Source organism: Sminthopsis crassicaudata, chromosome X (genome assembly GCF_048593235.1).
Source record: "Sminthopsis crassicaudata isolate SCR6 chromosome X, ASM4859323v1, whole genome shotgun sequence".
NCBI classification, from domain to species: Eukaryota; Metazoa; Chordata; class Mammalia; order Dasyuromorphia; family Dasyuridae; genus Sminthopsis; species Sminthopsis crassicaudata.
Window position 1 is genome coordinate 4,257,653 of NC_133623.1, and position 14,929 is coordinate 4,272,581.

Here is a 14,929-nt window from a genome sequence, read left to right on the forward strand (position 1 = left end):
ATATATGTATGATCATAATTCATTCTTCTGAGGAGTTTATATTCTAGTGGGAAGTAATGAGACATATGGGCAAACGCATACATATCCCCATATAAACAACTATGATTGTTAGTAGAAGAAAACATTGACTGGAGACTCAGAAAAACAGCCTTCTCCATTTAACCACTCTTGTTAACTGGGGACAAATAACTTAAAATAACCGAATTTCTGTTTTCTTATGAGGAAAATGAGGATAATAAAATGTGCCCCCACTATTTGATCTGATAGCGGTGACAGGAAAATTGTTAATATAATGCTGTTGTTTGTCCTTCATTATCAAAGAAGGCCATGATATCACGGAGGTGATGCCATGGCATGCAGGTGAATTGGATTTAAGTGAGAGAGGTACCTGCCTCACTTTTCCCTCCAGAGCCATCTAGGTCCAGTGAGCAGATATAGATCAGGATCACTGGAGATGAATCTTAATGTGGTGGGAGCCCTCCGCCTTTTTAAGAGGTCTTTCACAGCTCTGTCTGACTGAGGCAACACCCATTCAGTGATCAAGGTTATGTCAGAAATGAAGCAAAGAATGGCCTTTTTTTTTACCCTGTCAAAAAAGAAAAAAAGTTATCTGAGAGGGGTAGACCCTTAGAGTTTGGGGCCCAAATAGAAGCAATTTCTATTTACATTCAGTCTGAGGCAATGACAGAAAATTGTTAATAGCAAATGTAATATTACTTGCCAAGTCTCTTAAATGATCCTAGTTAATGTCAAAATTTTAGTAATATCTTGCATTCCTATTCATAAGATACTTACCTTCCATTAAACTGAGCTGACCCTTACCCGAAATCCTACTCTGGCCTCTTACCCTGTAAACAAAGCTAGTTTCCAAAGTAGCTGCTCTTACTCTTGTCCCCCTTCCACTGGGATTCAAGGCATGGAGGACAGGAGAGCTAGAATGAAATGGTTTTCCTTGCTTGGACTACTAGAGTGACTAGTATCACGTGATCAGGTCTAATATGGTCTACATGGTTTCCGTTCCTCTTTCTCCTAAAAGCATAAGATACTTTTTCATGAGGCTCCCAATTGGAAAAATCCATAAAAGATCCATGAGTGCTCTGTACTCGTGGGACATCCCCCAGGATGGCAGGCTTGATACTGTGTTATCTTAATTAAAAGATACCTTATTTCTTCTCTTACATGTTTATTTCAGGATTTGACAGCTGCAAGCAAAGCTTTATCAACTGTAAAGCTTGGAAGAAACAAATGCTACTGGACTAGATGCCATCTTCTTTCTCTCTAAATATGTCATCCAGCACTGAGATTCTGTGACCCTATTATTATCTCTAATTCCAGGCTTCCTATTCAAACCAAGTAACCATTTATTAAGCAATTTATTATGCACAGTGTTCAGTGATTCTAATCCAGCCCTAATTGATTTCCCTTCTCTCTTAATAACAGTTATAAGCTCAACAAAATTTGGACCTTTATTATATGATATGTACTCAATGTCATTTATGGCTTTCATGTTTATTTCCTGTGTGATGCTGGGCAATTCACTTACACTCAATGGATGTCAGCTTCTTGATCTGGAAACAACAGGTTTGGATTAGATGAACTTTAGCGGTCTCCTCCAACTCTAGATCTATCATCATCTGTGTGTCTGTGTTGCCTAAACTAGATTATGAGATCCTTATAGTCAATGACTTTTTCATCTTTTTTTTTTTTTCTTCATATCTGTTCTTTTGCCCAATGGCCTAACTCGTTTCTAATTTGAAATGAATAAATTTCCACATTTCTTTTAATAACTGAATACATTTATACATTTAATTCATTATAGAAATTTATCCCATTACTTTGCATTTTTTAAAAAACTTGTTCAAAAGAGTTAATTCCCGGCAACCCCAATAACATGCAAGAAAAGTTGGGAAAATGTCCAAAAATATCCTTGAAAAAAGTCCAATCAAATCTACATTTCAAAGCTTCACAGGTAATTAAAAAATCCTTGCTGGCTAAGTCAAAAATACAATATAATTTGCTGCATTGTTAAATAAACTCCATCATAGCAGGTGATAAGGTTACTCTCTGGTCTTCTATTATTTTTGGTTTAGTTTTGCCAAAGTTCAAATTAAGACATAAAAAAAATATTAAAAAGGGAGGGTGAAATACCTCTTAGAATCTTGCCAGGAATCACTGTTGTGCCAACAGGCTGCAGATTCAAGACTCCTAATTACTCTACACTTTCTTCAAACTTTTATTTAAACAAATAAACCATTGGTTTACTTCTGCTTTGAAAAACAAGTTTAATTTTTTTCAGACTAGAAATTATTTCCTTATTTTGACAAAGGAATAAATGCATTTGTTTAATTTTTTGATAACTTATAGAAAATGGTGCTTCCTAGTAACATAAACACCATGGAGAAAAAAAAAGGAAAAATGTTCCAAAATAGCGTCAACAAATGCTGAAGATAGGCAAGGAACCTGTCATGATTTCTGTGACCTTCTCAAGAGCCAGCCTTTTGCTAAGAGGCCAGGGTAGGCAGGCCCCGCTGCTCTATTTTCTACTTTATTGGACAGATGCAATGTTGAATTTTTGCATTATATGAATAAATTTATCAATTTATTTTAATATATTCATTTTTATTCAGAAAAAAATCATTCCTTTATTTTGATTAAGAAAGATTAAGTTTTTTTGGGGGAGTGGATCTTTTTTCACCCACCAGACTCCTACATATCCTTTTTTTTTTGCTGAGGCAATTACATACACTTTTAAAGTTCTTAAAAAGGAACATAGGATCCCAGTACATTTTTCTTTCTTTTATTATTAAAGTTTTTTATTTTCAAAACATATGAATATAACACTTCCTAGCTGTGTGACCCTGGGCAAGTTACTTAACCCCAGCCTCAAAAAACAAAAACAAAAACAAAAACAAAAACAAAAACAAAAACATATGAATAAATAATTTTCAACATTCACCCTTGCAAAACCTTGTGTTCCACATTTTGCTCCCCACCCAACAGCAAGTAATCCAATACATGTTAAACACGGGCGATTCTTCTATATATATTTTCACAATTATCTTGCTGCACAACAAAAATCAGATCAAAAAGAAAAAAATGAGAAATAAAAAAAGCAAGCAAACAACAAAAATGGTGAAAATACACTGTTGTAATCCACACTCAATCCTCACAGTCCTCTCTCTGGGGGCTGATGGTTCTCTCCATCACAAGTCTATTGGAATTGCCCTGCATCACCTCATTATTGAAAAAAGCCATATCCATCAGAATTGATCATTGTATAATCTTGCTGCCATGTACAATGATCTCCTGGTTCTGCTCATCATCAGTTCCTGTAAGTCTCTCCTGGACTCTCTAAAATCATTCTGATGATCGTTTCTTATAGAACAAGAATATTCCATAACCTTCATGTACCATACATAACTTAATTATTCTCCAGCTGACGGACATCCACTCAGTTTCCAGTTCCTTGCCACTACAAAAAGAGCTGCCACAAACATTTTTGCACCTGTGGATCCCTTTCCCTCCTTTATGATCCCCAGTACATTTTTGTACCCAAAATGATTGTCTATCATTGTATAACCAAGCAAATGTGTGTACAACATACTCCAAAGCTGAAAAACCCAGCAAAGGCAATCCTGATCTAATGCATCATTGTGAGTAGAAATCATGCCAAACTTGGAGCTCAGGGATAACATCAAACAAATGGGGTAGCAGAGATCCACACTGCTTGTTGCCCTCTTCAGTTGGCCCAGGGGAAATCACCAACATGCAGTACCCATGAACAAATCACTCAAGCTGCTGCCCATGTTTCTTTGAATGCTTTTTGTGGAATTTTCTGGAGGCAATTCCTTTTTTACCTCCCGGATAGTGCTCCGTACCAGTAAAGTTATTTCACAGGGATACAGAATCCTAGTGGATTTTTCTACCCAAACTGATAGTCCATCATTGGGTAGCCAAATAAAAGTGGCTACAATAATTCAAAGCTGGACAGGCCAGAGAAGGCATATCTTGATCCAATTCATTGTTCTAACTGAAGCCTGTTATGAGATCAAACCCCAAAACCTGAAGTAGTTTTTATAAAGAACTTGATTAGGTAATTTGGGAGAGTCAAGAGCTAGAAAAAGGTGACTGGCTCTTTCCAAAATTCTTGTGAGTTCAGACAAAGTCACAAAGATATATGTCTCACTGTCTTCAGGTAGGTAGTAGGTAATGTACTGAGACAGTTGGATTGAAATGTGTATCAGTTGTAAAGTATAAATATTCAAATTTGGGGAACCCAAAGCACAAACTTTAGGTGGGATCTAAGCATTTCCTGTGGCCATCCTATTTCCCCAGAGCTTCTTTTTTTCCCCCCTCTTTTCATTTCTGCCTTTATATTCTTCTTTTTTTCTATTAAGCATTTTTAAAATTAATTTTTATAATTATAACATTTTCTTTAGCAGTACATATGCATAGGTAATTTTTTTTTACAACATTATCCCTTGTACTCCCTTCTGTTCCGACCTAGAGCTTCTTGAAATTCAGCCAGCTCTCTCAGGTAAACTTCTGGGTTAGACAATTTTCTAGCCACATAAAGCTGGATTCAGACAATATATATATATATATATATATATATATATATATATATATATTTAGAATTTTTTCCATAGTATATATGCATAAGTAATTTTTTTTATAATATTATCCCTTGTATTCATTTTTCCAAATTATCCCCTCCCTCCCCTTGATGACAGGCAATCCCATACATTTTACATATGTTATAATATAACCCAGATACAATATATGTGTGTAAATACCATTTTCTTGTTGCACATTAAATATTAGATTCCGAAGGTATAAGTAACCTGGATTCAGACAATATTGACAAAGGATAAATAATAAATACACTTTCCTCACAATTCTTCTCTCTTGGAGCCCTTTAAAACCCAACTGTGTCATAAGCAAAGAGCCAAATTAAGTTCTCAAAGGCAGTTCATTAAAATAACCCAACTCACTAGAGACAGCCTCCTCACTGTTTATCTTGTCTATACCTTAATAGAATTCCTTTAAGGAGGGGTAAAGGCCAGATCGGTAGCAAAGTTTTCCCAACCTCTCATGGTCAGGAGAATCTATCTGAATAACTCTCAGGGGCTGTAAATGAGGGGGGGATTAAATTTACACCAGGAAACAAGTGCCCTATACTCATGAGTATTAAAAAAATCTAAATTAAACAAATCTGAATCATAATCTCATACATTCCTTAAGGAGAGATATCTCATTAAACAGACTTAATAACTTGTTTACAGACTAAGTCAGGCTACAGAATAAATTCTATTTAGAGGGGTCATGATGGACTGAGAGGAGAGACTTATATATCACCAAGATAATACATTGTCAGGGAAATTCTTGCTTATCCACTTAGCTGCAGTAATAACTAAATCACTTTGCAGAGTTCAAACTTCCCTTTGATTTCTACCCAAAGAAAGTCAAAAAGAGTCGACAGTATTATTCCATAAGTCAGGTTTTGGTTAGGTGAGGTTAATATGAACACAAGACAGGCTTTCAGTTGACCAAAAGTTGCAGGAGGAATGGCTCTAAGCGCAAAACAACAAAAAGAAACTAGGCATATCTCTTCGGCAAGCAAACACACACCATGAAACAGTAAAATCAAAGTAATCGATATTAAAGAACAAAGTCTCTCTAGGGTCTGCTAACTCACTCCAAATGACCATTTAATCATCACATTTCATCTTGAGAACCAGCTGCCTAGTGTAGTCATCTGATCCCTGGAAACATCTTCCCATGAAAATTCTGCAATGGGGTTTGTTCTCATCACAGGAATGTCAATACGATTTAGTACATCCTCTTAAATCTGGTTTTCCTGAAACTACTTTGTGTGATGAAAACCAGTTCAAACCTTATGGAGCTAACTCTATTAATGACTCTCCAAGAACAACATTAAATTAGGAGTCTATAATTCACATGAAATCAGAAAACTTCAGTTTTACATATTAGTTGCTCTATCTTTACTTGAATCCCGTACCTTAGATCTACAAGCAGAAGGAAGAATCTTCCCAAGGACCCAAGAGGGCTTGATTTGTAAAATGAGCCCTTCTCTCTCTTAATATTATCAAGATAGAAACTTCAAAAGAGGATAAAACATAATTTAAATTTTCTTTACATCATTATCAATGCAATTTTATGTATAAAATTCATAATCTAACTTTGAGAATTTATTATTAAGATATTCAAAGCTTATATATCCCACTAGAAACATATGGAAGCCATTTAATCATATTCAGTGTCTCTCTCACACAGAAACACAAGTTCTGAGAGAAAAGTCTAATCTTGTTGCTTTCTTAAATCAATATTTACTATTTCACTAAAATTTGAAAACTTTAACATCTTTAACCCATCCCCGCCTTTTAAGGATATATATTTTCCTAATCTTTAGGAAGAATGAGATACTTTAAGGACCTAATTTTTATATGTGAATATACAGCCATTAGCAAAGGGATGACCTCTAACAGTTACTGCAGCAGTTCTTAATCTGTTCTCCCTTTGGGAAGTTCATGGGATTTCTCTTTTGAATGATAGACTATTCACGCCAATTCAGACAGTCATAACTGCAATCAAAACTCAAAGCAACATCATATTACAGTCCCAAGAAATGTTATTTCAAATGGCAAAATTTCACTAATCACAGCTTAGGGCTACATTCCTTTTGTTTTTCATGTTTCAGTAACAGTGAGAAAAATCACATAAAAGTTCTTATCTTATTTGCCCTTTCTAGTTTAATCCATCTTGGAGCAAGAAATCAATCATTACAAATTAAGCATATTCACATTCTATAGTTTCTCATATATGGTGAATACATGGTATTCATATATCACACAATGGTCATTCAAAAACCCTGAAAATGTTGGATATCATAAGCCCACAGACCATCAGATAAGCACTGTGCTTATTAACTCTTAAGGAAAAATAAACATTTCAGAACTACGTCTCTGTTGATACTAAATTGGCTCAAAAGTGTAACTTTAACACATTCTTTTCTAGTTACAATTTTATAATTGTCATAAGCAATGAGCAAACAATATCAGATAAAAACATTATTTTTTTAAAATGAAGACTTTTAAGCCCTTCTCATTCAATTATGAGAAGTCCCAGTTTCTAAAACAATTTTATTATTTATAACTTCACAACAGGCTGTCAGCAGCTTCTCTCACAGAACTAAGTTCTACCCAAATATGTTCTATTTGGGTAGATTCTACCCGAATAAAAGGTCCCAAAGAACCTCACAAAGACAATTTACAAGGTCCAGGATCTTTCTCTTTAGCAACAGTAAATTATTGTTATCATAGAAGATATACCCACTTAAATATTCAGTTTAACCTAATATCATAATGAGAATTTTCAATAACTTCAGATAATACAACCACAATACCTTCTAGATATCACTTCTCAAATTAACAGCATTTGTTATACAACTATTTCCCAAATTCACAATGCAAGAAAAATGAGAAGCCTAACATATTTTTAAAAATTATATTTTGAAAGCATAATACAAAACTTTTTGACAAAAAGCATTGATTTACTTTAATGCATTTATGAATCCTCTTGCTAATGGGATTCAAAAACCAGTAAAGAATTATTGTCATTAAAATAATAATCATAACAATAACTAACATATATATAGTACTATGTGCCAGGAACAATGCTAAACACTTTGCAATTACTATGCATCTGATCTTCACAATCCCCCCTGGAAAGTAGATGTTATTGTTATCATCCCCATTTTACAGAAGAGGAAATGGAAGCAAACAGAGGTGAAGTGATTTTCCCAGGATCACACAGCACATTTGAACTCAGGTTTTCCTGAACCCTGCTGTTTTTATGCCCAATATCGAGTGTACTTTCTTTACATCGTTTTTATTCACCACAATGATCCTAACAGGAGATAGAACACATTTCACTTTAAACAAGACCACTTTTTAAATCTACTTTCAGGACAAAATCCAACCAAATTAAAGCTGGATTGACAATCCCAAATGATAACATTTAAAGTTTCTATTTTCCCTGAAGCCCAGTACCTGAAATTCTGGAGCTTGCTGATTTCAAAGCATTATTGGCAGCAGTCTCACATTCTCATTCTCCTCTTCTGGAGCCCATGAGGCTGTAAAGATGGGAACGCCCCTTCGAATGGTCTTTAAAGGCCAGAAGTTTAGTATGCTATACAAAAATTATTCCATGCTGCAAATTTGTTTCTATGCAGCATGTGCATGTAATCTGACAGAATATATTATTCATTTGGAATTGTAACTAATTTCTTGAAAATTTGTCCACCTCCTTCCTCTATCAAATGAGATTTAAAAAATCTCAACTCTTTCCAAATTCCCAAACCTTATATATCGCACTATCCTCCATTTACAAGGTGAGTACAAAAAGATTCCACCTTCCTTAATATTCTACCCATTTCTCTTCATCTCTACTTACTTAAAACTTTCTGATGTGTATTAGTAGCATACAGTCTCATTAGATACCTCCACAAAGGCATGGGGGGGCAGCAATGATCCACACTGCCCGATGCCCTCTGTGTTCAAGACATGCTGAAAAACCCATCAACAAACCACTCAATTTACTGCATGTTTTCTTGATTTTTTTCAAAGGGCTTTGGGGGACAATTTTTTTTACCCCAAACTCCTACATTTAACTTTTAGATTTAGTTCCATTCAGCACCCGGCATATTACCTGTTTAAGGGACCTGAAAGCTTATTAAGTTTTGATACCGCCTCAGAATCCTCTGTTGGTGGGTAGTATTGCCCCTCAGCAGGCTGTGACTCTGTGGTAGATCACTAACAGAACTCAAGGATGCTTTGAAATATGAAGGACATGGATGTGACTTTTCCATTTACCTTTTAAAAATGGCTTCTAGCCTAAGAATCTAGAGATTGGTTATTTTTTTTTTTTAAGCTGAAAGAAAATTCCAATCTGAATAGTTTTAAGCATATACTGTTTTTCCTGATGTTAAACAGTTTATAATTTTGCATGAAAATAACCATTTATAATGGAAGGCATAAGAAAGCTAGGAACTTTTGAGAAAATTTGAAAGGTTTTCAATGGTGTGTAGACCTAAGGAAAGAAAAAAGTAAGTTAGAAAGAAAGCATGAGCAGAGATGGAGATTTTTTTGGTAGCCAGCGATGGAATTGTGAATAGTTTGGTTATAATGGGTAAGAGGGATGTAGAATTTGCTTATAACTCACTTTTAAAATAATAGCTTTTTAAGGTGTAAGATGTTACATGTGGGGTGACTTGATTTTTTAGAGGAGGGGAGATTTGGGGAAACAGCTGATGCAAGGGAACCAAGAAAAGCCAGGTTAGTCCTGAGCTTGCCATGAAAATTAAGGGGGGCCAGCTACCTTAAACCTGGATCTTTGTCTAAGGAGAGCAGTACTTACTCCCTCAGGGAACTTGGGGTGACCGACTTCTCTCCATGAATCCAATAGCTGTGGAAAATGGTGGGTCTCAGCATCAGTTCTTTTTTTTTTCTACACATACTGATTCTCTATCCTTGGAAAACCAAGACAATATAGATATCAGAGTCCAAAGTTGGATAGATTTGGGAAGGCACACAGCTTGATCTAATTTGCCATTCTGATTGAGCAGAAACCTTTAGACCTATTCTATAATCAGGAGTACAGAAACAGAGAAGTGATGTGTTGTCTGTTGAACCCTTCACTTGAGCCAGAGAAAATGCCATAAGATTAAAATACCCTAGCAAACCAATCAAGATGATCCCTATCTTATCTATCATAGATTTTTGGCAGAGAGACTTAGTCGTATTTAGGATAGCCTTTGGACTAATACTCATCCATACCTCAGGAGTGCTGAAAAAAGATAGACTTGCACTCATCTAGACTGCATGTTTACCCACTTTCCATCTGTCCACAAAGTTGTCCCTAGTCCTAAATTATTCTCTTTTTTGTAGTATTCAGTCTCCTGAAGCTACCATTCAACCCTCTTAAATGGCTATACATCTTAATCTTTTTTATAGGCATTTTTTTTTTTACCCCTGAGGCTGGGGTTAAGTGACTTGCCCAGGGTCACACAGCCAGGAAGTGTTAAGTATCTGAGACCAGATTTGAACTCGGGTCCTCCTCAATTCAAGGCTGGTGTTCTATCCACTTAGGCATTTTCTAAAAATCATTCATAGTTGGTTTCTTTCCAGGACCTTTTACTCTGAAGCTCGCCAGCATCCCCACCCAAAGCTTTTCCAGGATTTCTCTAACCACTCTAAATGCCTGGACCTTACTGTGAACCTAACTTACCCATAGCTCAATGGTCTCCATGAAAATTACTGATCATTTACATTTCCTACTCTCTACTTCCCATGTATCATGGACATTCTCTCAACTGCAAAAGGCTAAATTAATCACAAGGAGTTGATACACATTTTTATTCTAAAACTTTTTTTTTCTCTACTGGCCACAGTAGAGTGAAGGAAGAGTAGCCTGCCTACATTCTATGTACCTACCCATGGTTTATCGGGATCAGAATTATTTCCAAATGCATTCATATACCCTTTGATCCCCTACTAGGTCATATCCTGAATAGATCCCAAACCAATATGTCCACAAATATTTATAGTAGCTCTTTTAGTGGTGATAAAAAATTGGAAATTGAGAGAGCTGCCCATCAACTGGGTGAACAACAGTGTGGTATATAATTGTGATGGAATACTATTGTATTACAAGAGATGAAGAATAAGATGCTCCCCCCCAAAACCCCAGAAAGGCCTTTTTGTACTGATACAAAGTGAAATGAGCAGAACCAGGAGAATATTGTTCATAGTAATACCGGACGACGATCAACTGTGAATGACTTAGCTATTTTCAGCAATGTAATAATCCAAGACAATTTCAAAGGACTTAGGAAAACTGCTCTCCATCTTCAGTTGAAGAACTGATCAAGTCTGAATACAGATATGGCCATATTTTTTTTTTTTACTTTGTTTCTTGGTTTTTTGGTCTGTGCTTTCTTTTACAACATTACTAATATGGAAATACATTTTGCATAACTGCACATGTATAACCTGTGTCAAACTGCTTGCTTTCTTAAAGGGAAGGTGAAAGAATAGGAACTCAAAAATTAAAAAAAAATGAACCGTAACAATTGTTTTTACATATAATTAGGGGGAAATTAAATATTAAATATTTTTTGAAAAGAAAAAAGCTTTTGACATTTCTATTAAAACATTCCTATTAAAACACTCACAAGCACAGGAATAAATGAAGACTTTCTAAAAATGATGAATAGTATCTGTCTAAAACCATCAACAAGCATTATTTGTAATGGAGATAAACTCAAACTAGCACTATTATTCAATATTATACTAGAAATGGTAGCTATAGCAATAAGAGAAGAAAAAATACAATAACAATATTTTTTTGGCATAAGTTTTTTTCCTCCCAATCTCTCCATAAACATAATGAATAGTATCAAAGGCAATTATGAAAAAGATGTATATTTATTTGTCCATTCACCATCTTCTCAGTCCCTTCCCTTGCAGCCAGGAGATATACTAGGCTAAGGACCAGCAACTTGCTGAATTTCACTGGACTAGAGTTGAAACTTCAGTTTACTAATAGTTAACTACAAGACCTGACAAAAGTTCTCCATATGGGCTACTGCCAGCTTGAAAAGGGGTACCACTGAACTCCAGGTGTGCCATGTAAAGGTCCACAAACTTTGTAAAAATCCCATTGAACCTGTTTCTCTAATTCAAAATTCAATGAAAGTGCAGTTTTTCCTCAGTCTTTCCCATGAACATGAGGCTTTCAAGGGGATTTGATAAAAGTTAGACATCTGTCTATCCTCAATAGTTTCAGTTTCTTGGTTTCCATTAAAAGGACCAACATTTCTCTATTCTGCCCAAAAGATGGGTGCTCAAGTCCCCTAGGTCTGGGTTACTTGCTAAGTTTAAGTGGTCTCGAGGCAGGGGTTCCAAGCAAACATTTATAACTACATCACCGGCCAAGCAGCAGTCAGCCCAAGTGCCTGCTGCCCATCCAACAAAAGCTACCACTGTATGGAACAAACACCATGTTAAAGTCATCATCTGCACAGCTTTCAAACAATCCCCTGGAGCTCTGCCAATGGTAAAAAATGCAATGAGAGCACGATATGTTTAGTTTTCCTCCAAACATCTCACAAATCCCGTGAACACTTTCAAAGCTCCTTACAAGAGGTGCTCATTTTTGTCTCATGATATTCTCACCCTATTATTCACTCTCCTTTCCATTAAAATTATTCAAAGAAAAATCTAAGCTGGTTACAAATCGGTCTAAACTTGTTCAAATTCACCGATCTTAAAGAATAAAGTTAAAACTTAACCTTTCTGCCTCCTATTTCCTGGGTGGAGCATAAGACATGGCACCCGTTCTGTACACTGCTGGCCGCCAGCTCAGTGTGTGCCCTCGTAATGTTTGTCACGTACAAAGCTCGCAAAGGAGCCCTTGGAGCAAGGCTTCTTTCTCAAAATTCAAGCAGGATATTTTTGTCCCAATCTTGCCACATCTCTCTTTTCCATGTGCTTTGGGGAGAGGTACTTCCCACCAAAACATGGCTTCTGCCTGGCACCAAATATTTCAAGGATAGGGCTCCTTCTCTCCGCTGCACTCAAGGATTGGATCAAGGATGGGTCCGTCCCTTTTGGGGGCACAGCTCAACAGGGCAGCCATTCTTCACACTGCTTGGGGAAACTCCCTCAGAGTTTCAAAAAACAACCTGCAACAGGTTCCTATTTTATTATATTCCAGTGGAAGTGAATTCATTCATTTTGGGGTTTTCCAAGACTTTGTCATCCCCTCCCCTTTCTGCTTCCCACCATATCCCTTTTCATAGCTATCATTGCCAAGGAACCTCATTTGTCCAAGAACAGTTTTCTCAGTTTCTTGGCTTCCGCTGATGCTGTGACTCCTGATGGCTCTAAATGGGTGGGCCACCAAGCTAGGAACCCTGATTTTCAATTGCATCTGGCTGATGACCTCAGTCTAGGTCTACTTTCCCTCATCTGGTTTTCCATCCTGCCATCATAGTCACACATGTACCCTCTTGTCCACTTGGAGCTGCTGCTCCTCTTTCTATTTGCAAGAGTGAAAATGGAATCGATCTGTCTGCAAACATTTTTCTACATCATCTGTCCTAATAATATGTCTCTTGGCTTTCGGCCCCCAAATGGGTGGACCCCTAAAGATCAGCCACCTTGACCTTCCTTGCAAGGCTGGCCAGTTGATCTCCCTTGGGAAGCTCCACATGTGAGAGCATCAGATGCTCCAGTTCATCACGTGCCTGCTCAGAGAGGTCTAGCAAGGCAATACTGACTCTTTGCATACACTGTTGCCCATTCCCCACAGCATCTTGGGAGGGTCTATCAATTTCGAGAGCTTGTCAAAACGTTCCTCTTTCTCTCAAGTTCACCCCAATTAATACACCCTTGCAAAATAAGCAAGAGGAGACCTGTCTCTCTGCTGCTCTCCAGACAGCACTGCAATCACCTGCTTCTTCTGGGCTCTTTGGGGTTTCATCTAGTGTTTTTTATCTGAGGCTTGGTAATGTGCCATCCACATCTGTCCAGGGTTTTCAGCATCCTCAGGGGCCACCCGAGACAGACCAGAGTTTTGACTGCTCCCCCATATCCATATACAGCACAGACCAGAACTCCAAATCTGCCTTCAGGCCTGTCCGTTCCCCCATACAGAACCAAGTCTGGTAGTCAATACCCCAGCGTTCTTTAGTTCCATCCCACTCCACAGCTGACAGATTATTCATAGTCCCTTTATCCAGCTACATTATTCTCATTCTTTCCATTCTACCCCTAACTCAATGCTTCCCCTTCCCCTGTCACTCAGGGGTTGCCTATTATTCTCCTATTAAGTGATGCTCAGTGGTCAGGGCTTTTGTAACCCCAGAGGAAATGGTTCTCCAGCATAGCTTTCTCCAGTCCTCACCTTAGCAGTTTCCAGCTTTTAAAGCAGAATTAAAAAGAGAAATAAGCAAAAAGTAAAGACTAAACCGAAGCTATTCGAAGTAACAAACCTGATGTCTATGAGCTGGCTCTCCAGGGAAGTCTAGATTCTGTCACATAAATGGAGGCTATACCAGCCGAGGCCATTAACACGTCTCCACTTGCTTTCCTTGACTGGATTGTTTTTCCCACCAATTAATGCCAAATATTAGTTCGCAAAGTACTTATGATTATTTCATTTGAACACAAGGTCTTTGTTATTTAAACCTGACGGGCACCCTTCCCTACACTTCACAATAAGGAGGCTAACCAGCAAAGCCACTTGGCCACAGTTGGTGGCACAGGTGGGATCTGGGTGTTCTAAGTCTCCTATTCAAGCGAGAGGGCTGCACGCTCAGTGGAAGAGTGGAGATGAGCACATAAGGCATCGGGGAAGAGCTCATTTTCAGTCACCTCTCCCACATGCAAGCCTTTCTTGGCTCTGTTTCAATCCAGCTTGGATTATTAATCTGCAGGTGAAAGTCCCCTGAGGTCCACATTTTAGCCAAACTTGCCCCATGCCACTTGCTAATGGTGAGAAAAGAGGAATAACTGCGTGCTGAAAAGGAGGCTGGGACGCCTGCTGAATTCACTTAGCCAACTCTGGACCAAAGGAACATGCTTTGAAATCTTTCATTTAGTTTTGAGCTTTTGTTTATTTAAGCTTTCCTCTGCCCATATGTAAACAAGATCCTATTTTTACAAATATAAAGAACATAAAATAAGCTAAATAAACTAACCCTCACAGTGAACACTCACCTTCTGCCAAAATGCGGGTCACCAGCTGCCACTGAAGGATGTACTTAAGACTCCTGCCAAGAGCCACTGCAGTCATCCTGAATGAACACATAGGGGCTCCCGCTATTGCATCCACTCCCAGCTGA

The 14,929-nt window shown here is 37.4% G+C and overlaps 1 long non-coding RNA gene across 1 annotated transcript in view; it reads right to left on the bottom strand.

Annotated features, from left to right (window-relative positions):
- LOC141549256 (uncharacterized) overlaps nucleotides 1–14,929 on the bottom strand; it is a 76,643-nt gene extending 61,714 nt beyond the window's left edge. The window contains exon 1 of the long non-coding RNA XR_012484299.1: nucleotides 14,805–14,929. This is a non-coding gene — a long non-coding RNA (uncharacterized LOC141549256). The remainder of the gene's footprint in view (nucleotides 1–14,804) is intronic.